At 39.7% G+C, this 13,242-nt stretch overlaps 1 non-coding gene across 1 annotated transcript; it reads left to right on the top strand.

Moving 5' to 3' along the window:
• The first annotated feature begins 12,792 nt into the window (after nucleotides 1-12,792).
• LOC141702759 (small nucleolar RNA R71) lies at nucleotides 12,793-12,899 on the top strand. The gene has a single exon (XR_012567251.1). It is a non-coding gene; the product is annotated as a small nucleolar RNA R71 (small nucleolar RNA).
• Nucleotides 12,900-13,242: the final 343 nt, after the last annotated feature.

Here is a 13,242-nt window from a genome sequence, read left to right on the forward strand (position 1 = left end):
CTTTTGAGATCCTAAAGCGCGTTGGCAAAGTAGCTTACGAGTTGGCGTTACCACCGCACATGGAGCATATTCACAATGTTTTTCACGTATCGATGCTCAAGAAATATAATCCAGACTCCAGGCATGTAATAGAATATGAGCCAATAGAGCTTCAGGTAGATTTGACATATATAGAGAGTCCGATAGAGATTCTACAGGAGAGAGAGAGAGAGAGAGAGAGAGAGAGAGAGAGAGAGAGAGAAAGTATTGAGAAATAAAGTGGTAAAGTTAGTAAGAGTATTGTGGAGAAACCCAAAGGTTGAAGAGTCAACCTGGGAGTTAGAAAGTGATATGAGAGAAAAGTACTCTCATTTGTTTTCTTAGGAGATTCTGAGGACAGAATCCTTTTAAGGAGGGAAGGATGTAATATCCGGGATATATCGTGTAATTATTTTTGCTATTAAATAATTATTATGTGTGTTCAGTATCTATTCTGTGAGATAATTGTTAAGTGTTATCTGTACTTGGATATTCAAAAATAATATTAATTGAGTATTTTAATTTTTATATGTCCAAAATAAAATATAGATAATTGTCATATCTTCCTAATGATTTTGATGTTGATTTATGGATTTACAAGAATCATATGAAATTTCTAAAATCTTTTTCCGGGTAATTAAAATCTATTTTATAAAAACGGGAACCAACCGACGTCACCCGTTGTTACGTTTTTGGAACCTGAAACTCTTTCGAGAACTCCTTCCTAACCTAATTGTAATATTCTGAGCATATTCCATGTTTCGACTTTTTCGATCCGGCGTACGGTTTGTTCTGCGCGGGTCCCGGCATAACATTTTCGATACAATATTCGTTTCGGTAAATCAATAAAACCCGTATTTTTGATAAATGGGAGCTTTTTATTAAACTATCCCAATTATCACTTCGTAATACGTGTAACCAGGCACTGAGACCAAGACCGCAGTACAAATTGTACTGGTTTGGATAATTATCCAGAAAACCGATACCGTTTGGATCAGTTTTTATAAATAAACGTACCGTTTTGATCCAACGGGATACTAATTTTCTATAAATATAAATAGCCTTCTACCGTATTTTATTTCGTATCAAAATCATTTGCAGACAGATAAATATATAATTTTACAGAGAAAAATCATATATTCATAAACTGTTCCAAGAATCAAATCAACTTTTGAAGGTGTTATTGATCTTTGTTTGAAAATCTCGAGTACTGGATTTGAAGGTCTTGAAAAGTTCTATCAGAATCTGTAATCCATATACCTACAGAATCAAAGGTTTATTTTCTGGAAATTTATTTATTTTCGAGTTTATTTTATTAAAAATATGATTTTTTGTTCGAATGATTGTTTGTATGATTTGATGATTGCATGTTGTAGAGCTTGTTTTCCTGATGATTTTCATATGTCATACATCTGATTTGGAGTTCAATAACATGCTCAAAAGTGGGTTTAATTTTCGAATTTCAAAATTAGGGTTTATAACCCGTATGAATGTTTTCAATTGAAATTTGGGGGGTTTTAATTCAGGGGTTATTAACTGTTGATTTATAGTGAGTTGTGTTCCTTATGAAATTTGTAATCGATTGATATATAGCTCGTTAACAGAGGATGCTTGAATCGTAGGGAGTTGTGTTTTTAAAATTCCCGATGTTCGCCGGAAACCGGCGATGTTCTTGGCTAATTTCCGGCCAGAACAGGGATGATTAGAATGATTTGTTTGCATGGATATGTTCCTGGTAATCAGTAGTTTAATTTTGGAGGTGATGGTGCTGGGAGGATGCCGGAGGTGAGTTCTCCGGCCACCCCCGACTTTTCCGGCGACTGGAACTGCGAAATTGCAGATTGGTCCTTGTACTTTTGAAAACGATGAAGTTTGGTTCCCCAGGTTTCCAGACTTTGCAAAAATTGGATTCCTGTTTTAAAAATATTTAAAAATCATATTTCCTATTTATTTTTATTATAAAAATTCATTTTTAATTTCTGAAAATTCTAAAAAATTAGTATTTTAATTCCAAAAATTATTTTTAATTCAGAATTAAATCTGAATTAATTAGTTAATAAATTTCAGTTAATTTTTAATTGATTAATTGGTCAATTAAATTGGAAATTAATTGATTAATTGATTTAATTAATTATTAATTGATTTTAATTAATTATTTAATTAGATTTAATTACTTAAAAATGATTTAAAAATTCCGAAAAATAGTTTGGAGCTTTAAAATATTATTCTAAATTATTTCCAAGGTCGATAATTATTATAAAATTGTTTCGGAGCCAGAACTGTCCAACCGAACACTGTTTATTATTCCGAAATTTATCCAACGACCCGTTTTAATTACGAAAAATGTTTTAAAAATTATTTTAAATACCCGAAAGCCTATTTATGACCCGAGACTTCTTTATAAACGACATATCATTGATTACGTGATGTATTATGTGCTATACATGACTTTTTGATTGACTATCGGTCTATATATTCGGTGTTTACTTGATTATTGCATAACTTTCAATCCGTTAATCGGATTTGGGTAAAACAAAGGGTAGATAGAAGTATGTGTTGAATAGAACTCTATGAGTCGATTATTGATAGATGCTTATGATATGTGAGCAGAAGAGGCAAGGCGTAGGAAAGGGAAACAGGTAGTTGAGGAGTAAAACGGTTGTGATTGGAAGTGAGTGCAGTGTAGTAAGCTAATACCAAGCAAGTGTTCTGAACTTTCTCGAGATATTGTAGTACTTGATAGTCTTGTTGATATTGCAAGTGCTTTGAAGCACTGAACCCTAAACCTTAATTCCAGTTATTGATCTTGAGCCGTAACCTGATTCTTTCTAGACCAGTGATTGTTGTATACCCGAACACGAACTTCAAGTACACGATACTACTCCACAAATACATGCAAACAAAATCCCGAACACTGAACTGAATTACTTATATACTCAAACATTGTATCCTATGCTTTGAAAGCCCAAATCTTGAAACCCTGAAATGTTGATTCCTTTGTTATCCAATTCTTTCATTACCCAACATCCAAGCTTTGAAATTATCTTATTGATCTTTACAAGGATTGAAACCCTTTCATTGTTAAACACTTATTGTTGTTAATGATTCTGGTTATTGTTTATTATTTCTTATTCTGTTTTTATGTTAGAATTGGATTATTTTTATAAAATTGTCGACCAGATTCGTGGTCAGACCATATAATGGTCAAGTTAGGCCAATGTGTGCCTTGGATCCAGTAGTTAGAGCAATGGTGTGTGCCTTGCTCAGGGTTAGTGCGTGACTGATCAGCAGCCTAACCTTGGTTTTTAAATTAAAAGTATAATATCCAATTCTAAATCATAATCCATTGTTCACTTGATATCATAATCATGTTCACCTGATGATCATTATTCTCAGTTTTGTCATTGTGACTTGTTGAGCTAGTTAGCTCATTTGTGCGATATTGTTTCTGTTCTTTTCCAGTTAAGAAGGAACCAGTTGGTACCGCGGATCCCCAGTCCAGTGCGAGAGCTAGGGGTTCAGGTTGATTGAGCGGAGTTAGTAGGCTTCTTTTGGGATAGTTTAAGTTTGTAAAAGTTGTAATAAAGTTTAATACTCAGTTTGAGTTTGAATGATTGGGATTTGAACGGTTTGTAATATATTAGTGTGTTTGGCTTGTGTGCATACTTTAACCTGTTACGGTCCATGGTGATTGGTAAGTAGGGTCACTGCATATATTATTATTATCTTTATTATTGTTATAAGCAGGTTATAAAGAAGGTGTGTGTGTGGACCCCAAACTTCTAACCCGGGTTTGGAGGGCGCTGTTAGGGCGAAAACATGCACTAATATTCACGCAAGTATACGCGTTCGCAAGTAATATAGAATACTTTCTAGTTCGTTCCCTCAGAGACTCAGACTAAGTTATTGTCTAATTAAACTCACTCACCAATGTATAATTACTTCTCAATGTTAAGATAACACTTAAAATTGTTGATTAAATATTAACTATTATTAACTACTTAATTAACCACTTAACTAACACTTCAATTTATCAATAATAAAACACTCACGAGATCACAACTTCATTATTACTTCCTTCTATAGCCATTGTTATTACCTTTAGCATGTGACAGTGATGACATTAATCGAATAACATGAAACTGATAAAAGCCAACTTTCATTGTACTAATACCATTCTACCAAGCATCCACAATTAAGATAGAAGTTGAATAGTCATCAATCATGTAGAGTTCCTATATGTCTACAGAAATTGACAACACAACGATTTAAGCACAAGTTATTCCTTTTGATTATATAGGGCAAATAAAACTGTTAGAGTTACCCACTAATCATGCACAACGTACATGAACCTATGCTAGCATGGCAAGTTCTAAATCTCAAGATCCACTGTCGCTTCACAAGAGATTAACACCCTATCTTATATGTTCGCGACGCACATAAGACGAATACGCACAACCAATACTAGATATCATGCAATCATCACACACTAAAGTATTAAACAATTAACTAAAGAATTCCATAATAAATCCGTTGCATCCCCATGATCACGATTAGACCATAATAGAACTTATCGCCATCATGGGTTCATATGAAATCATGATAAACAACACAAGAAAATAATAACTAAACTAATTATATTAAAACAGAGTACGTCACAAGAGTAAATAAGTCAAAGCAAGAAAACTAGCATCCAACGTTACAACGAAACAAGAATCACAAGAATATATGCTTCCTCTTTGTTGCGGTGTGCTAAATCGGTCTTCTTCCTTATCTCCTTCGCTTCTTGTGCCAAACACAATCTAAAACATAATCTCCTTCATATTCTCTATGAAAACGTCTCAAATCTACTTATATAATAGTCCCATAAAACTCAGATTACATAGAAGTTGGAAGCCAAACAGAAGTAGAAGTCTAAAATAATTCAGCTTTTTTCCCCGACCCTGCGCGGCCGCTCAGCATTTCTGCGCGGGCGCGCAAGGCTGCTGCGCGGCCGCTCAGCATTGCTGCGCGGGCGCGCAGGACCCTACTGGAAAAATTCCAGGTTTGCTCCGTTTCTTCGCCGTAATCTGCCCGTTCTTTTCCTCTCTCAATGGTGAACACATGCCAAGGCTTATTCTTGATGATTCCTCCTCCGAAATGCAACTAATACCCTGAAATGCATAAACACTAGAAAAACGCATCAAATACACAAAATACTTGATTTCAAGACACCAATTTAAGCCATTTTAAGACGTTCTAAGTGGTATAAAATGCCACTTATCACACCCCCAAACTTAAATCGATGCTTGTCCTCAAGCGTCACAGACTCAAAACAAATAAAAATATGCATGAATGCAATCTATATGAAAATGCAACGATCCCCCTTACTACAATTAACCAACCAAATTGTCACGTCTCAACGAATGCAGTTAGACACTAAAGATCAATAAACTCATGCAAACGGACATACAGCCAAAAACGTGGTGTGTGCAAATGCTTAACAGATATGCTTCGGAACTAGACCAATTACTATGACTAGACTATCCTCAAGGCAATCCTACGATTATACAAAGAATAAAAATTCTAGGCACAAGGTGATATACAACACTACAAGAACTCTGGAGCTTACTACGGAATCGTGCTTTTTATTTACAACTCAAATGCTTATTTGACCGTGCAATGAGTGAGGTCCACAAAAGACTTATACAATGGTATCCATATAACGAGCGTTAGGTTAGCGGATCCCAGACTCTAAAAGCCTTAGGTCACTAGGCACAAAGTCCCCTAAGAACTTAATAACTCGAATACCAAAGAGCCCACTCTTGATCAATTATGCAAAAAAAAAATTTTTTTTTTTCTGAGCAAGTGCGTTTCGCTCCATCTTGCTCAATCCTAGACTACTCGCATAACATGCGAGCCGGCTACTAGCCATTTGACGCCTAGCCACAACTAGCAACAAATTCCATTTTTACTCCATTTTTTTTTCTTTTTCATGCCTTTACCACTAAGAACCTATTATCAAATTCTAAGCATAATAAATAGATTATCCTCGAAAATAATCAGATCATAACAACAATCTAGCCCTTAAGCATTCTCTAAGACTTAGTGAAAATACAAGTGCTTCTAGCATGTATATCAACCTACACAACTTAATATCACTTTAATGTTATCACTACACTCGCATCAATATCACAATTCAGTCGATAAATCATTGCAAAAGGGATCATGGTATATGCATGAGCTATATGATATGACAAACAAATAAAGCTATATAAAAAAAACTATATGGCAAAAATTATACAACTATATGAACTAACTATCATGAATATGCAGCTATATGACACACACAAAATATTCCTTAACTACCACCCCCAAACTTAAAATCTTCACTGTCCCCAGTGAAGGTAGTAGAAAGGAACACAAGGTATACCTACTCGGAGTCATCATCATCATCACCCTCAGTGGGTGGAGTATCAGGCGGCGGGTATGCAGAGTCCTCACCAAAAACTGGCCACTGGATATCAGCTCTAAGGCCTCGAAAAGCAGTCCCTAACGCAAGGGTGAGCTCTTGAGCAAACCTGCTCTGCGTCTCATACATGGCATCCATCCGCCGTGAAAGCCTCCTATACTGGGCATCACCCATCCCAGCACCCTCCTGAGCTCTCGAAGAACCAGCCTCACCACGCCCTGGCCTAGCCATAGTAGCACCTCGTGCTGGACGTCCTCCTGGAAGATGATAACCCAGTCCATGCTCCTCAGGCTCACCACCGGTCCACTCCTGCATCCCATTCAGAGTGCCAGAATCTATCGGAGTTGCTGGCAACTGCAACTGCTCATGAGCCGGCCAGTTCACTCCTACTGCTCGGCATAGCTTCGTAACCGTGGATGCATAAGGGATGTTCATATGCTTTGCTTCCCTCAAAAACTTCAGAATTCCTTGGTAGATAAACTCACCAAGGTCCACATAGTATTCCTCATTCAGAATTCCCCACAACAACTGTGCTCTCTCAACTGTGACCTCGTGTGCATGTGAAGAAGGCAAAATATTAGCACATATAAATGCATTCCTTGCACGGGCATACCTGTTCATGGCGATCGCCGGAAAGTGACGGTACTCATTATTGGCTGGACTGCGGTTCCAAACTGTGCCCGGTCGACAGAGAGTCGCACAAATCAAATCCAAGTCAAAATCCTCAGCAGTCTTTTCATTCCAGTTCTCTTCCTCGGGCTTCCTCTCTCGCTGTCCAATCACACGGTGAATCGCCGCAGGATGATAATCAACCGTCAGCCCACGAACTACAGAAAACCCATTCTTTTCAGCCTTCGCGTTCGCGTAGAACTCGCGAACAACACTCATCGGTACTGCTTCGGGTGACTCACAAAAAGCTATCCACCCCTTCTCTGCAATCATGGGCAACAACTCACCATCCCTCCCTGATGGTAAAAACCCCCTCTCCTTCAGAATCGGCTTCCCAACAGCCTAGTGTACTCCTCCTCTGCAGCTCTGTCAGTTAACCGAGGCCTTGCAGCAGTACCCCTTGATGAATCAGCAGTAGGAACTGTGTTGCTGCTGTCAATAGTGCGTGCTCTCTTGGGTGCCATTGATTTGTGAATAAAAGTGTGTAAGAACTGATTTTTGATGTTTATAAGAGGGTTTAAGTGTAGGAAGTTTGTGGGAGATATGTAGGATAGGTGTATGTATATATAGGGTGTGGAGTAGGTTAAATTAGATTAGGAGTGGGGTTGAGGGATAAAATCATGGGGTAATGGGAAAAGAATTCGTGGGTTTATGGGCTGTGATGGGTTTTTTTTTTTTGTTTTTTTTTTTTCTGAACTGTAAAAAATATTCTGGAACTCGACCCCTGCGCGGCCGCTCAGCATAGCTGCGCGGGCGCGCAGAGGGTCTCTGGAAAAAAAATTTTCAGCCCCTTTTTTCTGATTTTTTTTGTGTTTTTGGATAGGTTATTAACTTCTAAGGGTTCCTGTAACAACAATTCATGGGTTGCCTCCCACGCAGCGCTTCTTTTTCGTCGTTAGCTTGACGTTCCGTACCTTTCTCAAGTAGTCAACAAAATGGCACTAACCACCTCTCGGTTTGCCATGTCCCCATAGTAGTGCTTCAACCGCTGACCGTTAACCTTGAATGCTTGGTCCGAATCATTCTCAAAAATTTCCACCGCTCCATGTGGAAACACAGTTTTGACAATAAAAGGTCCAGACCACCTTGATTTCAACTTCCCAGGAAAAAGTCGGAGCCGAAAGTTGAATAACAGAACTTGTTGCCCTGGCACAAATAACTTAGGATGTAGCTTCCTATCGGGCCACCTCTTCACCTTTTCCTTATACATTTTGTTATTCTCGTACGCTTGAAGTCAAAATTCATCAAGTTCATTAAGCTGAAGCATTCTTTTCTTACCAGCTGCATCTAAATCCAGGTTCAATTTTTTCAATGCCCAGTAGGCCTTATGCTCAAGCTCCGCCGGTAGATGACATCCCTTACTGTACACCAACTGAAACGGTGACATCCCAAGTGGAGTTTTGTATGCTGTTCTGTAAGCCCAAACAGCTTCATCGAGCTTTAAAGACCAATCCTTCCTTGACGGACAAACGACCTTCTCTAGAATGCGCTTTATCTCTCTGTTAGACACTTCCGCTTGACCATTTGTTTGCGGATGATAGGCAGTAGCTACTCGATGATTCACATTATAATGTTGCATCATAGAAGTGAACTTACGGTTGCAAAAATGCGATCCTTCATCACTTATGATTACCCGAGGCGTTCCAAACCTTGTGAAAATTTGCTTATGAAGAAAATTTAGCACTGCCTTTGCATCATTTGTCGGTAAAGCTTTAACTTCGACCCATTTTGAGACATAATCGACTGCCAGCAAGATGTACTGATTATTGCAAGACGAGATAAAAGGCCCCATGAAATCGATTCCCCATACATCAAAGACCTCGACTTCAAGCATCACATTTAATGGCATCTCATCCTTCCTTGACAAATTTCCCACTCTTTGGCAACGATCACACCTTAAAACAAACTGATGAGCATCCTTGAACAAAGTAGGCCAGAAAAAACCTGCTTGCAGAATACGAGCTACCGTCTTCTCACCTCCATAGTGTCCACCATAAACCGTGGAATGGCAGTCTCGTAATATCCCCTCCGTCTCACATAACGGGATACATCTCCTGATGATCTGGTCAGCTCCCTGTCTAAACAAATATGGTTCATCCCACATATACCACTTCACCTCATGCAGAAACTTCTTCTTTTGAGCGGATGTCAAATTAAGCGGCATTATATTGCTGACAAGATAGTTTACAATATCTGCAAACCATGGTTCTTCCTCCTGAATTGCAAACAACTGCTCATCCGGAAAAGATTCATTGATTAACGTCCTATCTTGTGAAGTAGACTCGGGATTCTCCAACCTAGAGAGATGGTCAGCTACTTGATTCTCAGTACCTTTTCTATCTTTGATCTCTAACTCAAATTCCTGAAGTAAAAGCACCCAACGAATGAGTCTCGGCTTCGAATCCTTCTTAGAAACCAGATAGCGAATAGCTGCATGATCAGTGAATACTGTTACTTTCGTACCAAGCAGATAAGATCGAAATTTCTCAAAGCCAAAGACTATAGCCAAAAGCTCCTTCTCAGTAGTGGTGTAGTTCAATTGGGCCCCATTTAAAGTCTTACTCGCATAGTAGACCACATGGAAGAGATTTTTCTTGCGCTGTCCCAGAACTGCACCTACCGCATAGTCACTCGCATCACACATCATCTCAAACGGTTCTGTCCAATCCGGTGCTGTAATAACTGGTGCCGTGATCAAATTCTCCTTGAGAGTCTCGAATGCTGCCAAACATTCATCATCAAATTTAAAAGGCACATCTTTCTCAAGTAAATTGCACAACGGCTTAGATATCTTTGAAAAGTCCTTGATGAATCGCCGATAAAAACCCGCATGACCGAGAAAACTACGGATTCCTTTCACCAAATTAGGTGGGGGAAGATTTTTAATGACTCCCACCTTGGCCTTGTCCACCTCCAGACCTTTGCTAGAGACCTTATGCCCAAGGATAATGCCTTCACGCACCATAAAATGACATTTCTCCCAATTAAGCACCAAATTAGTTTCCACGCATCTTTTGAGTACGGCGCGCAGATTATTCAAACATTCATCATATGAGTGTCCAAAGACGGAGAAGTCATCCATGAACACTTCGACGTTATTTCCAATCATGTCAGAGAATATAGCCATCATACATCTCTGAAAGGTGGTCGGGGCGCCACATAACCCAAATAAAACTCTACGAAAAGCAAATGTGCCAAATGGACAAGTGAAGGTAGTCTTTTCCTGATCCTCTGGTGCAATACAAATCTGATTATACCCGGAATAACCATCCAGAAGACAAAAATACTCATGTCCCGCCAATCTGTCAAGCATTTGATCAATGAATGGGAGAGGGAAGTGATCCTTCCTTGTGGCTTTGTTCAATTTTCTATAATCCATGCATACTCTCCATCCTGTAACTATTCGAGTAGGGATGAGCTCATTCTTTTCATTTGCGACCACAGTGATACCTCCTTTCTTAGGTACACATTGCACGGGGCTCACCCACGAGCTGTCAGAAATAGGATAAATGATGCCTGCATCTAGCCATTTCAGAATTTCTTTCTTCACCACCTCCTTCATGATCGAATTCAGTCTTCGCTGTTGTTCCACAGTTGGCTTACTACCTTCCTCTAACAGAATTTTATGCATACAATATGAAGGACTTATCCCCTTGATGTCTGCTATGGTCCATCATATAGCTGATTTGAATTCTCTCAAAATCCTTAAGAGCTTGTCTTCCTCACTACCTGAAAGGTCAGCTGAAATAATAACAGGTAACGTAGATGAATCACCTAAAAAAGCATACCTCAAGTGTTCAGGTAATGGTTTGAGCTCCAAGGTAGGTGCTTCCTCTATTGATGGTTTGAGCTTCCCTTCAGCATTCTTAAGGTCAGAAGTACCAAGAGATTCAAATGGTATGTCGAGCTTTCGCTTCCATGGAGAAGCGTTCAGATATTGTAATTGCTCGTTGCTATCTTCATCATCACTGTCGAAATCCCCCACTAAGGCATTTTCCAATGCATCAGACATTAACATGTGATCGAGTTCCGAAGTAACCGCAGAATCAATCACATCCACTTTTAAGCACTCCTCATCTTCTATAGGGAATTTCATTGCCTTGAATACGTTGAAGGTCACATCCTGATCTTGGACCCGCATAGTAAGTTCCCCTTTTTGCACATCTATCAAGGTACGGCCAGTAGCCAAGAAAGGCCTCCCCAAGATTATGGGAATCTTCTTATCTTCCTCAAAATCCAGAATAACAAAATCAGCAGGAAAGAAGAGCTTATCCACCTTGACGAGCACATCCTCAACTATGCCCCTTGGGTAAGTAATGGAACGGTCCGCCAATTGTAGCGACATGTATGTGGGTTTTGGATCAGGCAGATCCAGCTTTTTAAAGATCGACAATGGCATCAGATTAATGCTTGCTCCCAAATCACAAAGGCACTTGTCAAAAGTTAGATTGCCAATGGTACAAGGAATGGTGAAGCTTCCTGGATCTTTCAGTTTTGGTGGTAACTTTTGTTGCAGAACCGCGCTGCATTCTTCCGTGAGAGCAACGGTTTCAAGGTCATCCAGTTTCACCTTCCTTGAAAGAATAGTCTTCATAAACTTCGCATAACTAGGCACTTGTTCCAGCACCTCAGCGAAAGGTATATTGATGTGAAGTTTCTTGAACACCTCCAGAAACTTCCCGAACTGTCTATCCAGCTTTTGTTGCTGCAATCTCTTAGGAAAAGGTGGTGGAGGATAGAGCTGTTTCTCCCCTGTATTAGCCTCAGGCAGAGTGTGTTCAACAGTAGTCTTCTTTGTTTCCGCCACTTTCTCCTTTTGCTTAGATTCTTCATCTCTAACTTCAGCTTCGACTTCTTTTGCCTTTTCAGCATCAGCTACTTTTCCAGACCTTAAGGTAATAGCCTTGACTTGCTCTTTAGCTTCCTTCCTGCCTGGTACTTCCGTGTCACTGGAAAGAGTGCCAGGTTGACGATTGAGCACTGCATTGGCTAATTGACCGATTTGATTTTCCAAGGTCTTGATAGAAACCGCCTGACTCTTGCACAACAGCTTAAGTTCCTCAAAATCAGCACTAGTAGGTGCAGCTGCACTTCCCTGTTGAGGATATGATTGCCTTGTAGCATACTGTTGTGGTTGCTGGAATCCAGGTGGGTTAAACTGTTTACTCACTCCTTGCTGATATGGTGGCTGAATAGCATTCTGATTATTTCCCCAGCTGAAATTTGGATTATTTCTTTTGTTAGGATGATAGGTCGCTGGCACAGGCTGCTGTTGTCGCTGATAATTATTCACATACTGAACAGATTCGTTGACAAGAGAACACTGATCCGTAGCATGAGAACCTGCACAAAGCTCACAAACCATAGCTATTTGATTAACTCCATACGTAGCCAAAGAATCAACCTTCATTGATAGCGCTTGGAGCTGGGCTGCAATAGCGGTGGCTGCATCAACTTCCAGAATACCTGCGACCTTGCCTGACGTCATCCTCTGAGTTGGGTTTTGATGCTCGTTTGCAGCCATTGTCTCTATAAGATTATACGCCTCAGTATAGCTTTTATCCCATAAGGCTCCTCCAGCTGCTGCATCGAGCATGGGCCGAGATTGGGCCCCCAAACCATTATAAAAACCAGTGATTACCATCCAATCCGGCATTCCATGATGTGGACATTTTCTCAACATTTCCTTGTAGCGTTCCCAAGCCTCGCACATAGATTCTGTAGGTTGCTGCGCAAACTGAGTAAGAGCACTCCTCATAGCAGCAGTCTTTGCCATTGGATAAAACTTCACCAGAAACTTTTGCGCAAGATCTTGCCACGTAGTGATTGACCCAGCTGGTTCAGAATGTAACCAGTCTTTAGCTTTATCCCTCAGTGAGAATGGGAAAAGCCTCAACTTGATAGCCTCATCAGTCACGCCATTATACTTAAAAGTGCTGCAGATCTCGACAAAATTTCTTATGTGCATGTTGGGGTCTTCAGTTGCCGCTCCTCCAAAAGAAACAGAATTCTGCACCATCTGAATAGTGCCCGGCTTGATTTCAAAGGTGTTAGCTTGAATAGCCGGATGAAGGATGCTTGACTGAATGTCATCAATTTTAGGC

This window comes from Apium graveolens, unplaced genomic scaffold (assembly GCF_009905375.1).
Source record: "Apium graveolens cultivar Ventura unplaced genomic scaffold, ASM990537v1 ctg5645, whole genome shotgun sequence".
In the NCBI taxonomy this organism is placed as follows: domain Eukaryota; kingdom Viridiplantae; phylum Streptophyta; class Magnoliopsida; order Apiales; family Apiaceae; genus Apium; species Apium graveolens.